A 20,244-nucleotide genomic window follows, 5' to 3' on the forward strand; every position below is an offset into this window, starting at 1 on the left:
AAGGGAGAGGTTTGTGGACTATGTCAACCCTCAAACCTTCACGTACCAACAACTTAACCGAATGGTTAGGTTTCTTGGGTACACGACTGTTGACTATTTCAGCATTGTGATGGAAGCCCGGGGCATCGAGGTTGCATGGATCGGGTTGGACGGAATAGAGTACTTCAAGGTTGTGTCCCTTTATGGGGCATTTCATACTGAGGTGAACCTTCACCTACACAGGCTTAAGGACTCCACCTACACCTCGGACGGCATGTGGGAGAGGAACACGCCCTCTCGGACTCCAGAAGCTGAGAATCCGATGGATGTAGATTCAGATATGGAATCTGATGGTAGGACTTAGCTAGTAATAATTTGTAATTATATTTTTTTATATTAATGTAATGTAATTTAAGTATTAACTATAAATGTAATTTATATATTTTGGTTTAAGCGTATTTAAAGCGTACTACAAGCGTGAGTGAACAACAAAATAGATGTTACAATATATAGACCTAAAATTTCATTTTTGGTTGTGAGATACTAATCTAATGTGGATAAGTTGATTTGTAGCTTATCTAGTAAGATATAGTTTATTTAAAGTGTACTACAAGCGTGAGATATAGTTTTTTTTATTTATTTTAATTGACTTTAATGTAAGCTATCACTACATGAATATATTTCCAAGATTTTTGACAGGTAGTATGTATAAATGTAATTAATTTCCAAAATTAATTAGCTTGTGAGCGTTTCCAAAGCGTGTGGAAACCATTTTGACAGGTAGTATGCAATTACTCAACAACCAACTATAAAACAACTTAGACTTTAATGACTGCAATAAAACTGCTGACTGAAATTTATTAGGCTTATATATATGATATGTGAATTCCAAACTTGGCCAAACAGAAAACATATAGGGTTTCCACAGATCATAAACTTCCCAAAGATCTTAAATTTTGATAAAATCCCTTCCAAAACTCTATGCCATCACCAGATCTTAAATTAGGTTACTGGTGATGGCATTGAGTTTGGAAGGATTTTTTCAAAACTGAATTTTATTTGTTCAAAGGCTTCTTCAAAGTCTAAGACCCACAGATGCTTTGGTCAAAGAACTGAGTATGGAGGGTACAATTTGGGTATGTCGGTTAGTGAAAAGAAGGGCATAATGGCCTTTTTTTATAAAATGAGTTGATAATGTTTTGTAGGAAAACCAACTGTTAAAAAGTATGTTGAATTAGAAGCACAAGAACAATATAAATAAATTGAGGTTGTGCAAGAAACAAAACCATCATACGGAGAAATGATGACTGTCATCGATGGCCAGTTTGGACCGTTTCGCTGGTTCGAACCGAACAATGAACACCCCTAGACAACATGATGATGTATTTTATTTTTGTTGCTTATTTGGTTTCAGCATTACACTTGATGTTTGAATGTGTGTATTAGTTAATGTCTATTTGAACTTAACCAAATGAAATAGACCTGCACTTCTATTTGAACTTGACACCAATTGACCAAAATAGCCAGAAGATGAAATTGATTCAACAAACTAGCCTGTATAAGCAGTAATAGTATTAAAAATAACCAATATTTCTTTAGTTTGAATTAATAAGTACAAAGTAAAGAATGGTGATATCATGTATCACAACTAAATTTAAACATTATTGACATGAAACTACGCGAGCAAACTACTGTATCAATGTACACAACTGTTGGTTTGAAAATAAAATGATGGTCGATGTGGCATTTGTCAATTTTTATTCGTATTCGTATTTGTATTTGTATTTGTATTCGTTAAATTGACTCATTGCGTCGTTTCAATAAATTCGTATTTGTCGTTTATCATTTAATATTAATTACGACGATTTATAGTTATAATCCGTTCAATGTCTATCTGTTTAGTTCAAATAACGAAGATCCGAGCTATAAAAATTTATAAAATAATCAAGTTACAATCTATGCGGGTATAAAATGTAAACAACCTAAAGATATTAAATTATACCAAGTTCTAATCTAGTTATGTATATTTATAAAGTTCAAGGTGCAAAGTGTAATTAAAGTTTAAAAACAAACTATAAAGTTATTTAAAATACAAGGGCTAAAAGTGTAACATTGAAATTTAAATTATAATATAATATTAATTAAAACCCAACCTTAGCCGCCCACCCCTTCTCTTCCTTCGGTTTTCCGGTACACCGGGCGGCGACGATTAAAACCCTCCAAAATGCCAATTTTAATGCAATTTTAATGATATAAACCCGTTGCACCATAACCTTATGCCTAATCAAGTATTATTACGTGTAATAACACCTCCAACGTCCGGATTTCAACCCCAAACCGTCAGATCTTAATTAAAATTTCAATAACACAAATTAATCACCCAACGGATCAATTGAGGCTATAAATAGCATCCTAACCTTCATCCAAATGTGCCGCAAATATAAATTTATATAAACAAACACCCTAAGATAATCAAATCGCTCGTTCCAGTTCGCTCTGGCCAAACTACGGTTCTCCTTCAATTCATAACCTTTAAAGGTAATTGTAATATGTATTCGTATTGTTTTTAGCCGTCTAACATAAACCCCAAACATAAAACGGGCAAACATGTAACGTATTAAGAGAATTGAAATCCTAGGGTTTTCGTGAAGAAGATGAAGTTGAGCATGTGTTTATAAATTATTCTTTTCCATCTTTAAACAACAGAACAACTGTTGGTGCATGTTTTGTAACAGATGATCCTTAGTGTTTGTTAGAATTGAGAGCAACGGTTAGGGGGAGTCTGTTGGTGCATTTTGTGACTGTCGCTATGCAATTCCGACCAGCTGGGGCGAAGTTGTCGAGGCAGTCAACTTCGCCATAGGTGAAGTTAGAACTTCGCCATAGGCGAAGTTGTCTTGGTCAAGTTAGAACAACTTCACCATAGGCCCAAGCCCAAGCCGCGAAGATGTTTATCTATATATATGTGTGTCATGTTTAGGGTTTGGTGTCTATAAAAGAGAGAGTATTTGTGAAGCCGTTAAATTGTTTAGAGAGAAATAGAGAGGGGTAGTCGCGTGGGCAGACCCGAGATAGAGCTCACCTCGGGTCGGCCGTAATATGTTTTCTCGTTCGGTATGTAATGTGTTTTGATTAATATATAAAGCGGTCTGCAGATCTGTTTACCCCATTCATGTGTTTGTTTGTGTATAATCGTGTTCTTCAACTCCAACACCATAAACGGGTCTAGGAGGATTTGGCACTCCTATACTTCGTGCGGATCTCGTATCGATCAACAACGCACCGGGGACTTACAAGTGGTATCATAGCCTTAGGCTCTTATGCTATGGTTCGAGATCTGCGTTTTGGTGTTGTTGGCACGTTTCAAATATGATTTTAGTTGGAAAAGACGGCAGGGGCGAAGTTATAGGGTTTGAGCGAAGTTCTCGCTAGAATTTTAGGGTTTTTGCAAAGTTATAACTAGGTGAAGTTATTGGTCAGCGAAGTTATAACTAGGCGAAGTTACTAGTCTGTGAAGTTATAACTAGGCGAAGTTACTTGATGGTGAAGTTAACGAAGGGTGAAGTTATCAGGTGGTGAAGTTATCTAGTGAAGTTCACCCGTAGGCCAGACTTCTGATATGCAGAAGGTCAGACTAACGATATGTTTTCCTTTCCTTCAATGTTCAAGATACATTATCCCCCCCCTTCCCAAAAAAAAAGAAGTATTTTTCTGGAAATTTTCTTGAACGAAAATTTTTATATATCAATCATATGAAGAGAGGATAATTAAGGAAAATTTTGGTGAAAATATTTTTATTGGAGTTTTCGTCCGAATGGCCGGGTTACACGATTATTATGAGGCCGAAAATTTTGTTCTTACAAAGAGTGACAATTGGTATCTCTAGGTGTTACAGGTGAACAACTACGAGTCAGCTATTTAAATGAATTTGTGGACTCGTGTGGATATGGAGTTGAAGTTGCGAATGGGATATTAATTGAAACTTAAAATTGACACATATTTGGTTATTTGGGCATGTTTTGCAAAGAAAAGAGGGGTTAAAATTTTCAGGTGAAAATGTGTTTTCTTAGCAAAATTGAAGATGCTCAGGTAATAAAGATCATGGAGGCTTGGTTAAGCTTTTGATGATTATGATAGGGCATGTATGTTAGATTCTGTCAAGGTGGTTTTGTGATGGAACTGATCATTTGATGTTGAGTAGTTGAATATTGAACGTTATCTTACAAACCGATTATGATTGAGATGATTGATTAGGCACCGGGATGCAGATCAAATATCTCGATCGATATAATTTGGATGGGCTTACACTGAAGGGGAGATCTGATATGGAAGACGTCAGTTGATTAGTAAATTTGTGAAGCTACGAGACTGATTCAGACACTGCTGGTTGAAGACATGATTGATGTTGCACATATATGTGAAGTTCAACCTTGAAGATCACAGTGCAATGTATGAAGATCGATTCCTACCAGAAGAAGAACACAGAAGATCATCAGTTAAGGGGGGTGACTGTTGGTGCATGTTTTGTAACAGATGATCTTTAGTGTTTGCTAGAATTGAGAGCAACGGTCAAGGGGGAGTCTGTTAGTGCACGATTTTGCGTCTCGAGTCTTTATATTTATCATTAATGTATTTGTCGTTTTGTATAATGTAATAAACAATTAATTTAGCTTGTAGTTCGTTAAAGATTAGTCTAGTTCGCTAAGGATGTTTAGCGAACTAGATCTAAGTTATTTCCCTCCTGATTCGTTAAGGATGTTTAACGAATCAGGGTGTGATTCGTTAAGATTATTTCATTAAATGTATGTAACGAAGTAGACCCTAGTTCGTTAGGGGATGTTAACGAACTAGGTCTATCTTCTATATAGAGCGACCTCTGTCATTGTATAAGTTAAGTTTGGAGAGTTAATTAACGAACCTCTGCCCGAATCTCTCTCGATATTCATTCCCATACTAACATTATACGCATACACACACACACACATACTACTGATAATATATATACATATATCATACAATCAAACGTGATAATGAGCTAGATCCGTATTTAGGTTAATGTTATTAATACAGATCTGAGATATGTTGTTTACTGAATTAAGGTATTAGCCGTATGTTCAAACAAGTGGTATCAGAGCTTTCGGTGCTCAATTACGCTTGATTTGGATGTTAATTAATGTTATCAGATTGTTAATTGATATTATTTATTGTTAAGTCTCTGTTTGATTAAGTTTTGGATCAAATTGAGGTTAATTGGATGGATTATGGAAGGATTGGATTAGATTTGTGTTTGGTAAGGTATTTGTGAGATGTGGTTTACTGGAATTGAAGTTTTGATTGAGTTTGGATCGAAATTGGTTTGGATCTGTTTTGGCCATAAACAGGGGTTTGGTTTTGGTCAAATCTGTTACGAGTTAAGTGTTAATTGATTTACTGGATGATGCGAATGGATTCGCGATGTGATTACGAGTAATTTGATGGTTTAAGTGTGCGATTTGGTTGAGTAGGGGTTAAGTATTACTGATTTGGTTCTGGGTTTGTGTTCATACGATTTCAAGATTTCTGGAAATCACATTTGAAGATTTGAAGATCTTCAAACGAATTTGAAGATCTTCAAATGAATTTGAAGATTCATCAACATCTGACAAATTCGTGATACACTGTTCATCAATTCTTTGGTTGATTCGTTAATTTTTAAGCTCATTCATTATGGGAATAGATTGATTCGTTAATCAATTCGTTACAAGTTCTGATTCGTGTCTACTGATTTGTGTGACACGTGTCATACCTCGAAAACTGTTTTACAACAACCCGTGCCACGTGGCATTCGGTGTCAGAGTTTGTTACAAACCGTTGTAACAACCTGATTCGCTATTAGTTGATTCGTTATCAACTGTAGCTGGTTCGTTATCTAATTCGCTACGTCTCTGTTAGTGATTCGTTACAGAAAACTTTCTAATTCGCTAAGCTTATACTTAGTGATTTGTTTAGCCAATTCGTTAGTTTGACTTATTTGTTGACCATCTGATTCGTTGCTTAATTCGTTAACTTCAATCCTGATTCGTTACCTGATAAATCTTAACTTCGTTAAGGTTTAATTCATTGAAAACTGTTCATAGTTCGCTACAACTGTTCACAGTTCATTACCTCTACTGTTTACAATTCGTTAATCTTATTTTCAAAATTAACCATTACAATTTTCAAAACTTGTCAAAATGGTTGGTATGTATGCATTAGCTTCTCAAAACATGTTGATGCAACAAATGTTACAACTGGATACCGAGATAGGTTCACATTCGAAATGTCCACAGTTGATGAAATTTAGCACGTGTCATACCTCGGAAACTGTTTTATAACACCCGTGCCACGTGGCATTCGGTGTCAGATTTTGTTACAAACCGTTGTAACAACCTGATTCGCTATTAGTTGATTCGTTATCAACTGTAGCTGGTCATTATCTAATTCGCTACGTCTCTATTAGTGATTCGTTACAGAAAACTTTCTAATTCGCTAAGCTTAAACTTAGTGATTTGCTTAGCCGATTCGTTAGTTTGACTTATTTGTTGACCATCTGATTCGTTGCTTAATTCGTTAACTTCAATCCTGATTCGTTACCTGATTAATCTTAACTTCGTTAAGGTTTAGTTCATTGAATACTGTTCATAGTTCGCTACAACTGTTCACAGTTCGTTACCTCTACTGTTTACAATTCGTTAATCTTATTTTCAAAATTAACCATTACAATTTTCAAAACTTTTCAAAAATGGCTGGTATGTATGCATTAGCTTCTCAAAACATGTTGATGCAACAAATGTTACAACTGGATACCGAGATAGGTTCACATTCGAAATGTCCACGGTTGATGAAATGCGATTTTGCTAAATGGGAATCTCGTTTTCGTGCTCATCTAGGGTCAGTTCACCCAGATTGTTCGTACTGTTTTGATGAGGTTTATACTGTTCCAATGATTGGGGATGAGACTATTGGTTTTTCACCTAAAGCTATCTCACAATACTCAGTTGAAGAGAAGAAAGCTTTGGAAATTGAGACAAAGGCTTATTCGACTCTTACTATGGCTTTAACTGATAACATCTTTCACCAAGTAGGGAGTATAAAGATTTATGCTTCTTTATTTCAACATATCCGTATGAGAAGTATGGGAAACACCGCTGAAAGCAAAAAGGTTATGTTCAAGTTTCAATTCAGAAACTTTAATCTGCTTAAGGGTGAAACTGTTTAAGAGATGATAACAAGGTTTAATCATTTGATAGCTGAGATGGATAAGATGAGATTGGAAACTTCAGAGATTAATAAAATTGATACCATTAAGAGTGCACTACCGAGTTCCTACTCTACTTTCTTGATGGTTCTAAAAGAGAATAATTATTTCAGCAATGAAGATTTGACAGCATCGGAATTTATGCAAAAGATCAAGGCACGAGAATACGATCTTAAATGTCAAAAAACTTCAAAGGATAGTCAAGATCCTACTTTGCATGGTGGAAGTATGCCATTGAGTTCAACTATTTCTCCTATCACAGCATTTCTCACACAAAATACAAGTGATAATACAACAACAATGTATAGTGATCCACGAGCCTATTTCTACACAGTTGGAAATACTGGATCTTCTGGTGTTTCTAGTTAATCTGGATGATCTGGAAATTCATCACCTACAAATCAATTCTCATCTCAAACAAATGTAAACATAAAGGAGGCTGAACAAAATTTTGCATTTTTGTCTGCCTTTATGTCTTCATACGAGAATTTGGTTAGTAGCAAGATTGCAACAAGTGATTTAACCGATGAAGACTATGATCAAATTGATCCCGATGATCTAGAACTTATGGAATTAAAGTGGAACATGGCTATGATAGTCAGGAAAGTGAAGAAGTTTATGCAGAGAACGGGTAAAGATCTTCCTTCATTTGACAAGAAATTGGGGTTTGATAAGTTAAAAGTCAAGTGCTACAATTGTAAAGAGTTTGGGCATTTTGCAAAGGAATATGATAAGCCAAAGAAAGAGTACACTGGTCCTAGAAAGCAAGATCATAATTCATCTGGTAAAAGTGGGAGTGATGCGGGAAAATCTTCTGGTACAAAACCATTGTCTTTTGGAAGTCAGGCACTGTTATCTAACATGGATGGAGATGATTGGTCTCAAAGATTGCTGTGTAACAACAATCAAGCAAATCTGGCAATGTTTGGATTTACCGAGAATTTTCAAGATGCTAGTGGAAGCGAGCTATCTTCTGATGCTGATACTGAGTTTGATTCTGATGATTCAAGTGTAAAGCTTCCAACCACTTTTGCATGTATGGGTAAAATCAGTGACTCAACCTTTTCGGCTTGCATGGCTAAACAAAATGAGGTTAGTACTTCTAATTCTAAACTCTCTGTTAATGTTTCATGTGCTGATTGTGAAATCAACAATCCTAAGATTGATTCATTAAAACTTCAAGATGATAATTTGTTAAAAGAGATAGTTTCTTTAAAGGACACTTATAGGCAATCCTTAACTTCTCAAATGAAGTCAAGAGAGAAAATTGAGGCTTTAACTATAAGCAATCATGATCTTAAGGCTGAGTTATCGGTTAAAATGATGATCAATGATCAAAAGTTTCAAGAAATCTTGAAACATAGAACCAAAATAACCGAGCTTGAAAATGAGGTTTTGGAGTTAAAGAACAAATTGGGAAAATTCAGAAACTCTTCATTTTTACTAAATGAGATAATTGAAGTTTCAAGTAAATAAAAAGATTCAAAGAAAGGAATAGGTTTTGTTGAAATTCCTCCACCTTTTCATAATGATTACAAACCAAATCCTTTTGCTAGAAAGGAAGAGGATGTGATTATTAAAGAATCTGTGATTTCTGAAAAGACAAACCTAGTAAAACCTGAAACTGTTAAAGCCCAATCTACAATTCAAAAACCTCATGTTCAAAGCAACAAAATCTTTGTTGAAAATGTGGAAAAAGTTGAAGATGTGTTCGAACCTGAAATTATACACCGAAACAAGACCATTCCAAGTTCTAATCACATACTGTGTGAACCTCATGAATTTGAGGAGGCTGTGTATGGTTCGCACACAACTCAGGTGAAACGAAATACTCCCGTGAAGGTTAAACCGGTTAAGGTGAAGAAACCAGAAAAACCTAAAGTTTCTGATGAGGATTTGATGCGCTTTATCAATCCTACTGTTTCAAAACCAACAACTGATCGTGTGATCAAGTTGAAAGGAATTAACACGATGTTTACTGAGAAAGACATTCCAATTTGTATCATTAAACCGAAACTGATTGAAAGTGTTTTTCACAATGAAACTTCTAAGATTCAAGAACTTGAAAGTCGGTATGCTCAAGCTAAAACATCAATGACATCTGATCCGTTGATTAAATCAAAACAAGTTTTAAAACAAGCTAAGAAAGTTCAATTTATAAAATCAATGGGTACGGATACTTTGCAAAGTTTTTCAAATAGTTCTAATTTGGATTTTTATCTAAAAAAAACGATGTCATCTGATGAGTTAGCTAAAAGTTTTACCAAAAATATGAGTTATCAACCCTCTTTGTCATATGCTACTGCTAAACCTCAAAGCGATCGTGTGGACATGCGAAGTTGCTTTCTTTGCGGTCAACAGGGTCACGTTGTGAGGAATTGTAGACAACAAAAATTTCAAAATCTTCATCCTTTTGTGAAGGAACAATCAAAACCAGTTCCTTTGATAAAAGAGATTCTGAAACGTCCGGTATCGTATGATGATGATACTCACATAATGTTCTCAAACGTGAATCCTCAAAAGGTTATTCATGTAAATGAGACACATGGTCAATTAAAACCAAAGTTTATTCCAACTGCACCGTTATGCAAGAATTAAAATTCAAATGTGGTTCAAGCAGCTTACTTAAGACAAAAGTCTAAGAAGCCGGTAACTTATTCACAAGTGGCTGAACAACAATTGAATTCTGCTAAGACTAAAATTTCTCAAGAAAACCAAAAGGTGCCCAAGACTGAGGCCTGGGCTGCCTTTTTGAACTAATCATTTTCTTTTGTGTGTAGGGTACATCCAAGACCATTTCTGGTGAGAACTGGATTATGGATAGTGGATGTTCTCGTCATATCACTGGAAATCTCAACCTCTTAACAAATGTGAGAAATATTCAAGGGGGTTATGTAGCGTTTGCTAGGAATTCTGGGGGCATGATCACACAAGAAGGTGAAGTTTCAAATGGTCATATTACTTTTGAAAAAGTTAATTACTGTGACAAGGTAGATCATAATTTATTGAGTGTGTCGCAAATCTGTGACAAGCAATACACTACAGTCTTTACTGATAAAGAATGTCTGATTTTGAAACCAGGTTATGTGATTCCCGAAGACATGGTTGTCATGCGATCACCTCGATCAAATGATATTTATGTCTTAAATATGAGTTCTAAAGTATCAACGTCTATCGAAACATGTTTTGTCTCTAAAGCAACCGAAAAAGACTCTATTCTATGGCATCGTAGAATGGGTCACATACATGTTCGAAAGATGAATTATTTAATGGCTAATGACTTAGTTGAGGGTGTCTCGTTGAAGAACTTTAAGTTATCTGATCACTGCATTGCATGCAAGAAAGGCAAGCAAAAGAAGAAATCTCATCCCTATAAGTTATTGAATTCCATTGATACTCCTCTTGAACGACTTCATATGGATTTGTTTGGTCCTGTGAATCGTGCGAGTATCTCTGGGGATTGGTACTGTCTTGTTGTCACCGATGATTATTCAAGGTACTCATGGGTGTTATTTATGAGTTCAAAAGATCAAACACCGATTTTGGTACAAAACCTTATCACTAAGATCGAATCACTATACAAACACAAGGTGAGGAGAATTCGAAGTGATAATGGAACTGAATTCAAGAACACCGTCTTGGATTTCTTTTGTATTCAGAAGGGAATTCATCGAGAATACAGTGCACCTTATGTACCTCAACAAAATGGTGTTGCCGAAAGGAAGAATAGAACTTTGATTGAAGCTGCAAGAACTATGCTTGCTGATTCTGAGCTTCCCGTCCAATTTTGGAATGAGGCGGTGAATATAGATTCCTATACGCTTAATCGAGTTCTAACTGTTAAGAAACTCAAGAAAACAAGTTATGAGCTTGTAAACAATTGAAAGCCTAACTTAAAGTACTTGGAACCATTTGGGTGTCCGTGTACAATGTTGAAGAAGGATGTGGGTAAATTTGAAGAAAAGGCTATCGAAGGATATTTCTTGGGATATGCATCTCCAAATAAAAGGGTATTTAATTTCACTTCTGGTTGTGTTGAGGAATGGTATCATGTGGATTGTCAAAAGTACACCACTCCTCCTCAAGGGAAAAGTCTTAAATGGATGATTGATTATGATGGCTTATTTAATTCGTTTACTCCATCGACTGAGAACATTGATGAAGACCTGGTTCGTGCTTACTTTGAAGATCATTTGGAATTTCCAATATATTCAAGTTCTAATGATGTTGAAGCACCAATTCCTGCTCCACTGAAGTTCCAAGTGATGAAAATCAGGTTGATAATGTATCTACTTCTTCTGATGACAATCAAGTTGATGATCAAGTTATTGAGCTTGACAGTGATGTTTCAACTCCTAAGCTTGGAGAACATTACACAAATTTATTTGAAAATGTGGTTGTTCCTGAGATTCCAACTCTTCGGATTCATGGTTATCATCCACATGAAAACATCATTGGAGAACATGATGTGGGAGTCAAACACGTCATCAAGTTGCTTCGTCAAATGAGAATAACGTATTGTGTGCTTATGCTGATTTACATTCCTCTGGAATTGTAAATGTTGCTAAATTCACTTGCTTTCTATCCCAAGTTGAGCCAACAACGCCTCGTATGGCTCTTCAAGATCCTTCTTGGGTAGAAGCTATGCAAGAAGAATTACAACAATTTGCACGTTTGGGTGTTTGGGATTTAATCGACAAACCTGCTAGAGTCAAGAAAGCTATTCCGACTAAGTGGGTATTTAAATGTAAGAAAGACGATCGTGGGGTGATCGTAAGAAACAAGGCATGTTTGGTTGTGCAAGGTTTTCATCAGCAAGAGGGTATTGATTACACTGAAGTATATGCTCCAGTTGCAAGATTAGAGTCGATTCGAATCTTCCTGGCATATGCTACTTATAAGATTATCAAGGTCTATCAAATGGATGTTAAAAGTGCTTTTCTCAATGGTGAATTACACGAGGAAGTGTTTGTTTTACAGCCACCTGGTTTTGAAGATCCTGATTATCCGGACCGAGTTTACCGATTAAACATGGCCCTGTATGGTCTACATCAAGCCCCGAGAGCTTGGTATGGCACGCTCGCTGACCATCGGACTGATAATGGCTTCAAACGAGGTACTGTCGACTGCACTTTATTTCATAAGACAGTTGGTGATGATCTTCTTCTACTCCAGATCTATGTCGACGACATTATCTTTGGGTCTACAAATGATACGTTGTGTAAGGAGTTCGAGAAGTCAATGCAAACAAAGTTCGAAATGAGCTCGATGGGAGAGATGAATTTCTTTCTAGGGTTGCAAGTTCACCAGTCTGCAAACGGAATTTTTATTCACCAGACCTAGTATGTGAACGATGTCTTGAGCCGATTCAAGATATCTGCCGGAAAAATCCCTTCTACTCATCTCCCTGTGGGTCACAATTTATCACCGGATGAATTGGAGGATACCGTAGATCCTACCCTCTATCGTGCCATGATCGGTTCTTTAATGTATTTAATGGATTCTCGCCCCGAAATAATGTTTGCAAGTCCCCGAGTGAATCACCTAGCTGCGGTTAAGCGAATACTTCAGTATCTGAGGGGAAATCTAGACATCGGGTTGTGGTACCCCAAGGACGATAACTTTGAGCTTACTGCCTTCTCAGACTCGGACTATGGAGGTTGCAAGATCAACTTCAAATCAACGACTGCAGGATGTCAATTTTTAGGAAATCGGATTGTTTCCTTGCAGTGTAAGAAGCAGACAACAATCTCCACTACAACCGCTGAAGCTGAGTATGTTGCAGCCTCGAGTTGCTGTTCCCAGGTTTTGTGGATACAACAACATCTTCGCGACTACGGTTTGAAGTTTCTTACTACTCCTATTTTGATTGATAATTCTGCTGCAATTTCTATCACAAAGAATCCCGTACAACATTCAAAAACAAAACATATCGAAATTCAACATCATTTTATACGGGATTGCTTTGAGAAGAAGTTGATTGACCTTGAAAAAGTACATACTAACTTTAAGAAAGCCGATCTGTTTACCAAAGCTTTTGACAAAACGTGTTTTCAATTTTTGCTTGGTTTAAATGGATTAAAGACCCTCGTTGATATCCTTAACCAAGGATGACTATCGTTATTTTCTGTCATTTTTTCTTTTTAATTTTTTTTTGGTTTTAGGGGGTGAAAATCTAGAAAATACAAAAATATTGTGCTTTTCATTTGTATAGTTAAAACCCAAAAATATTAAAAAAAAATTTTAAATCCAAAAACATTTGAAAAATTAGAAAAATCAAAAATATTGTGATTTCTTTTCTTTAATGTTTTCCTTTAAAATATTTTGAAAAACCAAAAACATTTTAAAATTTGAAAATCCAAAAAGATTGTGATTTCAGTTTGTACAGAAAAAAAATTCCGAAAATCCAAAAGATTGTGAAGTTTATTTTGTTTATATGAAAATTGAAAAAGACAAAAAGATTGTGTTTTTAGAGTATGTATAGAGAAAAACCAAAAAGATTTTTGCATGCGTTCGCTGAAAATTATGTCAATTTTCCATATTTGAAGAACATATACTGTCGGTGGGATTTTACTGGGCATGATTGATTGATTGATTGATTGATTTTCTGATAAATATAAACAAGAGTTATTTGTTTACTTTGTGTTTGTTGATTATCGATCCGGGACTTGACCCCCCCATTGATTGAACTACATGAGGGTCTGGGTGAAAAGAGAAGAGAAACTTATAAATATTAGAGTTTTTTCGGCTAGCAAGTGAATAACAAGAACTCTACATACTGGTGGAACTACGGTGGTGTCAATAGTAAGTGTGTTTTCGTGGTTTGACCCTTCTCAAATACTCAACTACTGTGGAGAGTTGAAGCAAGAAGAGAATAGTGGGGTATAATCAGCTGAGTAATATTCTGGTCAAAAGTAAGGATGAGCAAATTCGGTATTTGTATACGTGTACCGAAATCAGTGTCGATTTGGTACCGTCGGTAACGAATTGGTACCAAAGTTTTGAGTTTTTGGCACCGTTATTTCCCGAATTTTACCTTAAATACCGGTACTGTCCCGGTACCGGTGCTGAACCGAACATTTCGGTACCGGTACCGATACCAAAAATTTGTGATTTTCGATACTACTACCTGTATGATTACTAGCTCATGGCCACCTTACTTATTCACTTTCTTGAAGATTAGATAGATGGGGAAGACAGGATAATCGCATAGAAGTAAAACAAGTGAAATTAAATAAAGGAGTGACAGAACGTAAACCTACCTTATATACAATTCAAAATTTTTAAAACATTAGATTTGTTTTGTTTTAATATATCATCGTATCTTTACTGTATTATTATCCTACTTATTTTTGTTTTAATATTGTTTTTCTTTATTTAGTTTATGATTAAGATGTATTACTATGTGACATGTTACTAATACAAGTTTGTTTTCAAGAAAAAACAATTACTATGTGACCTGATCTGACCTAAAATTTAGCTTACTATTAAGCGATAAAGAACGACCTCTAAAAATTTCCGCCCCCACCCCCCCCCACATAAAAATATTTATGGGTCTATCACCGGTGGCTAATGACTAGTTGACAAAGAATGACATGTGACACCGCCACGTTCCTCAGGCTGCTCCGCCAATAATCCGTCGATGGCTGTAACTTATCCGATGTCAGAATGTTTATGACATGTGGCAAGAGACGACATAAAAGGTGGCCGACGAACCACTGCCGATTCCCGATGATGTTCAGGTCATTTTAGCACAACACCTATCACATCAAACACCCCGGTATTCATGTCACTACATTGACACTCTATTCACAGCCCAACAATTCGATTCCAAGTTTTAACAGAGTCCCGATACCTGTTCCGAAGTTGTAGATGAGTTCCCGAGCTCTTAATCTAAGCAGAAGTGTTGTCTGACTAATTACCAATACCCAGTGTTGGGTTTAATCTTGACTTAGTTTATTGTTTGGTTTTATTTAATGTTATTTTTGTTTTGTTTTATTTTAGAAATTGAATAAGGTAGAAAGTCATAGGTTTGACCGAATTTGTTGGATGTGAACGTTGGAGTAGTTGTAACTTAAGAGCACATGGGTCTAAGTTTTAGGGTGAAGTTGTTGGTGCTGCAGGCTATTTATAGTCTTTCTTTTGAATAAAGATGTACTTTTCTTTTCTTTACAATAAAACACATACACATATCTTCATAACACACACATAACACATACTTGCAAACACAGTATCTTGATCGAAGGGCTTGATAATCAACATTTGGTATCAGAGCACCTAGGTCGGGGCTCGATTAGAAGAAGAAAAGTGGGGGTGATTTCATGTAAACAGCCTGAAGATAGGTAACGACCGGTTACTACAGCAGCAAAGACCGAAGATCACTGCCGGAAATTGAGTTCCGGTAGAAGAAGAAAAGACCGCTGCTGAAAGTGAGTTTCGGTGGGAGAAAAGAAGACCGTAGGTTTGAGTCAGAGACCGATAACTCACATCATAGAACAAGACCGTTTCTAGAAATTATTTTCTGGAGTGAGACCGAGAGAAGACCGTAAAGCTGCAATTCAGACCGGCAGCTAGTTCTAAACCTAGAAAGTTTAGACCGTAGAAGATAACCAGCGACCGCGGCTGGGAAAGAAACGTAGGCCGAAAATCTTTTAGAATGAACAAAGTATTTTAAGAAGAAAAAGAATGGCGTTAGTACCTGTTAAAGAAGGTGGTTTGATGACATACCAATATCCCGTTTTGAGCGTGACGAATTATCAAGTGTGGGCAGTCAAAGTTTGTTGTTGGATCCTAAGTTTTTATGGATTCCTTCTTTGTTACCGGGGTTGACCCCAAAGCCATAATGTCTCAAAACGAGGAGCCATAGAGAAAGTCTTTTTTATTCCTTTGTCTCGAACTTCGTGAAGAACATTCTATCTCTCCCTAGTTACGAACAAAAAACTGGGGCTACGACCCAGTTGTACACTCCCTCCGTTCTAAGAACCCTTGTTGATTTTGCCAACTTTGAAAAGAGAGATCTATGATCCCCATAAAAGAAAGATAAGAAATAGATAATGTCTATGAGCCCTATGACCTTTCACTCCCGGAATGTGCTTTAATGCAAGGAAGCACTTCCCGGACATCTATATTTAGTTTGAAACCAGATATCCTTCTTTTTTCTATTCGGGAACTTCATTCTATTAAAAAAAGGCGCCGGTAGGTTTGAGCAACGTCTTTAGTAAAGACATTCACAGAAGGAAACGAATGGTTTAGCAGGAGCTGCATAAGTCTCGGATAAAGGCTTCACCGGTCAGGTATTCACCAGCTTCTCTTTCTTTAGTTGCAGTATCGGAATATCCTCTTAATTCAACTGGAAAGGTTTTTCTCAGTAACAGAAAATAGTAGCATAATCCACTCCTGATGAGTTATAAAAGACCCTCTTCTACCAGCTGGAATCATTAGGCGATTTTGGATGCATACGGGTTATGGGAGACGATCCAACCGAGGACAGTTGGTGAAGAACCCGATGAAAAGAAGTCAAAACAAGCACTTGCCTTCTTATTGCAAGCTATACCGGAGGAGATGGTAATGCAAATAGGGAGTTACTCCGACCCAAAACATGTGTGGGACGGATTGAAGACGCGATATTTGGGGGTGGATCGGGTGAGATCGGCTCGACTTGCAACATTGAAGAGGGAGCTTGAGAGTTTGCGTATGAAGGAGGGTGAATCGGTTGATGATTTCACAACAAAATTGACCGGTTTATCCTCAAAGGCAAGGAGCCTTGGATATGAGCTTGAAGAAATGGATTTGGTGAAAAGGTTACTTGATTCGATGCCTAAGTCGTTTTTGCAAATCGTGGCCTCAATTGAGCAATGTTTCGATTTGGAATGGATGTTATTTGATGAAGCGGTTGGAAGGCTCAAGACATATGAAGAAAGACTCAAAAGTCATGATAAGAGGGAGGAAGAACAAGGTCAACTTTTAATGGCAAGTGAACAAAAGCATGGTGAAAGTAGTGGACGCGAAAGAGGCCGTGGAAGGAACTTTGAAAGAGGTGGGAGAGGCCGAAGAAAAGGAATGGGTTGAGGTGACAAGAGTGGATTTCGGTGCTATGATTGTGGAGCTTTTGGGCACTTTAATTATGAGTGTACAAAGTGGAAGGATGACGACCAAGACGAAGAAGCTAACCTGGTCGAGGAAGAAGAGCATGCTCTACTTGATTGAGTGAACGCGTGAAGACGTCAAGATTAACGGGGTGAATGTTGGGTTTAATCTTGACTTAGTTTATTGTTTGGTTTTATTTAATGTTATTTTTGTTATTTAATGTGCTTTTTTTTGTTTTTTTATAGAAATTGAATAAGGTAGAAAGTCATAGGTTTGACCGAATTTGTTGGATGTGAACGTTGGAGTAGTTGTAACTTAGGAGCACATGGGTCTAAGTTTTAGGGTGAAGTTGTTGGTGCTGCATGCTATTTATAGTCTTTCTTTTATTGAATAAAGATGTACTTTTCTTTTCTTTACAACAAAACACATACACATATCTTCATAACACACACATAACACATACTTGCAAACACAGTATCTTGATCGAAGGGCCTGATAATCAACACCCAGCATATTTAAAATCGACGTTTTGACAGAATCACTAAGCGCTATAAATCCTTTGCAGTATAGGTTATCGTCTAGGGTATAGTCATACCTTACCAGTGGTATGGCATTTTTATTCGAAGGTTTTGACTAAATAGTGCTTTCTTTATCAGGCATAAATGTTCATTTGAAGTATATTGACAAGGTTTCTTAAGAAGGAAGAAAAATGATTTTTACAACCACTACAAAAAAATTGGTCTATGGCAACCTTTATTTCACAAAAAAAGTTGCATTAGGTGAAGTTGCATTAGACCTAGTGCAACCTTTTTGTTAGATAATGCAATTGTTTCTTTCAAATGCAACCCTTTAAAAGTTGTAGGTTCCTGGACGGATCGTACACGAGATATCGCTAACAACGCAGGTGCGGAATCCCTGCGCAGGTAGTTACGAGTGTAGAGATAGAATCACACGAGCAATAAATCAAACACGTTATATTGATAACCGAACACGTGACTCACGGTCACTATTACAGAAGATGACACGTAACAATACGAAACACACTGAAACAAACCCTAAAACGACCAACCCCAACTGTTTCGTCTGAAACAGTTTATATACACGACAACTTCGCCATAGGCGAAGTTGTCAATAACTTTGCTGATTCAACAAGTTCGCCATAGCGAACTTGTTGACAACTTCGCGCATTACAAAACAAACATAAACAAAACATAATTACATTACAGACTCGATTACAAATGCTAGACTATGAACTACTGACACACATGTACCAACAGACTCCCCCTTGGCAGTAGCTTCATATCTTGATCTTTAAATCTTGAGTCTTGTAATCTTCACCTCTACGCGTGCGCCCCTTCTCTCACACATACCGACACTACCCTTTGATATTTCCTAGCTTGATCCTTCCAAGCAGGAATGTAGAAGATCTTCTTCTCGTTGAGCACTTTCAAATCAGCCTTCGATAGATTAACAAGATGCATCGGGTCGTACACCCGAAGTACTTCTTGTTCATCCTCATCTTCCATTACCGCCTCAGCTGTCTCACAATCCACGTACCACCATTTTAAATCTTTTAGGACGTTCTTGGGCATAACTTTCATCGGTACTTCTTTCAAATGACGGACTGGTTTATACTTCATTACCATCCAAGGTTTGCCGTCAGCCCTCATTCCACGATCTTTGTCTTCTATCAACTTTCCTTTTTGAGGCTTTAGCAGTTCAAACTTTTTGTCTTTAATGGCTTCTTTCCAGACGATCTTCCCAATGATTCTTGCCATATCATCATTACTTCTATTGATCAGCCCCAATCTCGCTAAATCTTTCACCTCACATTCTGGTAAGGAATTCAGAGATCTCAACAATCTCTTAAAGTACTGAATGCCGTCGTACCGTTTGATCACAAATAGTTTCAGCTCTTTGTCGTACAACCAGCATATGATTCCTTTCTTTGACTCTGCATAGCCCTTTATATTATAAGTCTTTCTGAACATCGTTGGCACTGCAGGCTTCTTGGTTTTAACAAACCACTGAGCACAGCCTTCTTTTCAGTTCGGCTGCTCCTCCCATACTGTATCTTCTATCACGCTCTCATCCCCCAATTCTGATCTCTCAACAGCTGGAATCTCATGTTCCACTGAATCATCCACAATCTCACCTTCTTCTAATACATCTTCCACATTAATCTGTTCTCCAATCCTCTCAATCTCATCCATAGGCAACACGTCATCATCATCCATCAACTCATCTTCCTCCTCCTCATCCAACTCCTTCAATGCATCAATAACGTCTTCCACATCAGCGTCGTCATCCACAACTACAACATCATCACCAGCTGCATTTGTAGACTCCCCCTCAGTTGTGGAGGCTCCAAGAGCCTGAGAGGTTCTTGGCAGCCCATCACCTGCACCTGAAGGTGCATTGGGATCATCGTCATGATCTTCTCGTCTTTTCGTTCTCAACTCATCGCCCCTACAGTTCATCTCCCCCTGAGATGCCAAGAACGCTTTCAAGGCATCTATAACTTTCCCGACATGATCAATTCTTTGTAACCAGTTAAAAAATAAAACAACTACAAAAATAGGAAAAACTTATAAAAATTTAACAAATAAGGGATCAAATTTCAGTCTAGTCAGGGACACCACGTTTTAGAAAAGATCCTAACAGGAATCATACTAACTACGTGACTGTTACATAGATCCGTGTTTAGCTGTATTATGACATATAGAGACAGGTTGTAAGCAGGTAATATACTTAAGATGGTTTTCATCGTTTCTGTGATACGAGTTAGGTTCAATTAATCCTTAAAATTTAAATTGGCAACATCTCAGAGATAATGATGTCATCTATCTATTCTCAAAGCGTATTTGGCTATACCCAAGTCACCCCGAATTGACTTCGACCCA

Source organism: Bidens hawaiensis, unplaced genomic scaffold (assembly GCF_021521415.1).
Source record: "Bidens hawaiensis isolate Kalapana, Puna unplaced genomic scaffold, B.hawaiensis_p1.1 tig00006388_1, whole genome shotgun sequence".
NCBI classification, from domain to species: Eukaryota; Viridiplantae; Streptophyta; class Magnoliopsida; order Asterales; family Asteraceae; genus Bidens; species Bidens hawaiensis.